Raw genomic sequence first — 3,189 nt, forward strand, 5'->3', positions numbered from 1 at the left:
CCGGGGCACCGACAAAGCAGCTGCGCGGGGCAAAGCAGCGGCGCTGGCCGGCACAGCCGCGCTGGCCGAAACAGCCGCGCTGGCGACCGTGGAGCACCTCTGCCCGGGAATTTCCTAGTCTGTGGGCAATAAAAACGCGGCGTCCACTCACCCTCTGCGCTTTCACTGGGAGCTGCAATCCTGAGCTGTTCCTAAACGGTCATCTTGGATCGGTGACCAAAATCTGTTTTTTAATATAAAAAATTTTTTTTTTGAGACAGAGTCTCGCTCTGTTGCCAGGCGCCAGGCTGGAGTGTAGTGGTGTGATCTCGGCTCACTGCAACCTCCGCCTCCCAGGTTCAAACAATTCTCCTGCCTCAGCCTCCTGAGTAGCTGGTACTACAGGCACGTGCCACCACGCCCTGCTAATTTTTGTTATTTTTAGTAGAGATGGGCTTTCATCATGTTGGCCAGGATGGTCTTGATCTCTTGACTTCGTGATCCGCTCTTCTAGGCCTCCCAAAGTGCTGGGATTACAGGCGTGAGCCACCGTGCCCGGCCTAATACAAATTTTGTATGTAAAGTTTTATTAAATAAAATTTGTGTGGTTTTTTTTTTTCCTGTTAATCTGTTTTGTGTCCGTTTAATTCTTTGGACCCAGCTGGAGACTCTGAGAGAGTAAAGGAGAAATTTTTCTCCCCCCAACTGTGCATTCCCTGTGTAATTTCATTTATCCCTCTGCTGGGTAGTTATGATTACCTTGTTATACCTGAGGCAACCAGATGATAAAGTCTAACTTCATCCTGTAGTAAATGGCAGTGCTACATACTAAACTGCACTTGTTTTCCTGATACTCTTTTTAACACAGGATTCTGTCCTAGAAATCTCTGGCTCTTTAACAAGAAATGCCTCATAAAGCCAAAGACATTTTAGCTAAATCTTGAAGGGAAGTACTTCTAGTAGAAGTATTGGACCAGAAAGAATCTTGGTAAAGGCAAGGATATGTACAAAGACACCGAGATTTGAAATACTGCATTCGTGTCAGCAAACTACTCTATGGTTGCAGCTTAGAAATGACAAAAGATGGTTATGGAATGGTGGGGAGGAGACAGATCTAGACTGGAGGCTTCAGACACATTCTGAACGATCTTGCCTTAGGTTGGGGATTGAATCCTCTGAGCCAGTGATTCTCAACATTCTTGTACATTAGGATCACTTCTTCTCTCCCCTCTCTAGGAACTCAGGTTTATTAATAATTGGTATAGGGTGGGACTCAGGTACCATATGTCTTAAGATGTTCACCAAGTGGATTTTGCTACTGGCCATGACAGTATACCTGGTATTGGACTTGTCCTCCCACTCTTAACAACTAAAAACTAATACACACACACACACACACACACACACACACACACCTCAATAATTTACAGGTAGCACCATTGTTGTATATGTATATATAACAACGGTTTTAAGGCATTGAGCAACAGGCAGTACAGGTCTGTGATATCTGGGAGAAGGAAAACAAACAAGGTGACTATATTTGCCCAGGCTTTTTTTTTTTGAAACAGGGTTTTTCTCTGTTGCCCAGGCTGGAGTACGGTGGTGCAATTATGGCTCACTGCAGCCTCAATCTGTCTGGTTCAAGCAATCCTTCCACCTCAGCCTCTTGAGTGGCTGTTGCCCTAGCTTTCTGCATGGAACTCTCATACACTGCTAGTGGGTCCTAGAATGGGACAGCCACTTTGGAAAATAGGTTGTCAGTTTCTTCTAATGTTAAATATTCTATTAGCATAAGAACCAGCGATTCTCCTAAATATCGACCTAAGAGGGATGAAAGTATATATTTATAAAATATTTCTACCCAAATGTTCACAGAAGCTTTATCCATAATAACCCCCAAACTGGAAACAATCTAAATGTCGATCAGACAATGAATGGATACAATTTTGATAATTCATACAATGAAATATTACTCAGTAGTAAAAAGGAAGAAATTATGGATTCACACATCTTGAATGAATCTCAAAGATATTATCTTGGGTAATAAAAGCCAGGTGCAAAATAGTAAGTATTGTCTCATTCAATTTATATGAATTTTTAGGACAGGCAACACCTTTAATGACTAAAAGCTGATGGTAGCTTGGGGCTGTCTTTTTGGGTAAGAATAAGCTCAGGGAATTGTAGGATATGTAGGAACTTTTTGAGGTGACAGAGTGTTTTATTGCTTGATTGTGGTGGTAGTTACACAGGTATATATTAATACATTTGTTAAAAATACACTGAACGCTACACTTAAAATGCATGCATTTTATTACATGTAAATTATTCATTTATAAACTTGATTGAACAAAATCCTTGCTCAGCTGCTTCTGTTGTGCAGCTCTGTTTGAGAGCCACTGCTCTAAGGCAACTGGGACCCATTAAAGGATTTGTGATTTACAAAGAACGCATCAACGTGTATGATGAGTCAAAGTTAGGAAATAGATTATTACAACAAGGAGAAGTCATGAGGACTCAAGTTTTATCAATGGAAGTGAGAGCAGAAAGAAGCAATACCTGGTAAAAATATTAAGATCAGAACCACTAGGAGTTGGAGTCTTCAATGTGGAACACATGAAAGAAAGAGGAATAGAAAACGGCATCTGGGAATTTGGCTAGGTGCTTTGGTAAATGGTACTACCTGTAAATTATTGAGTTGAAAGGGGGAAGCAAATTTCAAAGGAAATAAACAAGTTAGTTATGGACATTTTGAGTTCAAAAATGTATGCTGAACACTGGTGAAAATGCATCATGAAGCAATTGCAAATGTGGGTCTAAAGATTAGGGTTAGGCAAGAATTTTGGTTTGGAGATACAGATTTGGGTGTTGACTGCAGGTAAGTGATACAGAGTAGATGATGCTTCCCAGGAGCAGTGTGAAATGTGAGAAGCCATGAGGATTAAAAATGAGGATTAGCTGGGTGTGGTGGTTTACGCCAGTAATCCCAACACTTTGGGAGGCCAAGGTGGATGGATCATGAGGTCAAGAGATCGAGACCAGCCTGGCCAACATGGTGAAACCCTGTCTCTACTAAAATATAAAAAAAGTTAGCCGGCATGGTGGCATGTGCCTGTAGTCTCAGCTACTCGGGAGACTGAGGCAGAGGAATCACCTGAACCCAGAAGGTGGAGGTTGCAGTGAGCCAAGATCGTGCCACTGCACTTGCAAGAG

The sequence above is a fragment of the Cebus imitator genome, unplaced genomic scaffold (assembly GCF_001604975.1).
Source record: "Cebus imitator isolate Cc_AM_T3 unplaced genomic scaffold, Cebus_imitator-1.0 Scaffold199, whole genome shotgun sequence".
Lineage (NCBI taxonomy): Eukaryota > Metazoa > Chordata > Mammalia > Primates > Cebidae > Cebus > Cebus imitator.